The 644-nt window shown below is 46.1% G+C and overlaps 1 pseudogene; it reads right to left on the bottom strand.

The window, feature by feature from the left end:
* Positions 1-529, bottom strand: part of LOC102473826 (olfactory receptor class A-like protein 1) — an 887-nt pseudogene extending 358 nt beyond the window's left edge.
* Positions 530-644: the final 115 nt, after the last annotated feature.

Raw genomic sequence — 644 nt, 5'->3', positions numbered from 1 at the left:
TCATCCATCGTATTACCTGGATTTGAAGTTTAAAATGACAATAGTAAAGACTTTCAATTCCATGTGATTCATTTCTGCTGTTGCTTGTAATGATGGTGAACAAGTGCCTGTTTATCAAGGAATTGAGCACCCAGAAGAAGAGAAAACAGGGAAGGATGTGCTGAGCTGCCTTTGGCTGGTGCCGCCCCCACACGGATGCCCTGGGGCTGATGGTGACAGCCTGAACCACTGTGAGGAGGCTGTAGGTGCAGATGGACAGGCCCCGAGCCACCCTGCCAAAGAAAATAACCATCTTACAGCCCGTGTCATGTAGGAAGTTTTTCACACCAAAAGCTACCATCATCTGTGGCATTCCTTTGGTCAAAATCATTATGATATATGTGAAAGTCAAGTGAATGAAGATAAGGTGTACAGGATTATTCTCTGCATTCAGAAAGAAAGTCCACATGTAATTCACAAAGACATAGAGGTTCCCCACCATGCCAAGTCCCGGCAGGAGGAGGAATATTGTTCCCTTGGCAATATTCATGATCACTCTTTACTTCCTGGGCAGAAAAACTTTGGGTTCATCCCAGAAGTTCTGAGGACAGCACCAGTCCTGAAGATGTGTGTCCGCCAAGGTAGTCTGTCCCCAAGGGTTCCAC

Source organism: Tupaia chinensis, unplaced genomic scaffold (genome assembly GCF_000334495.1).
Source record: "Tupaia chinensis unplaced genomic scaffold, TupChi_1.0 Scaffold145758_1, whole genome shotgun sequence".
NCBI lineage: Eukaryota > Metazoa > Chordata > Mammalia > Scandentia > Tupaiidae > Tupaia > Tupaia belangeri.
The sequence above is the reverse complement of the archived record's forward strand: the minus strand, read 5'-3'. Positions and strand labels throughout refer to the sequence as shown.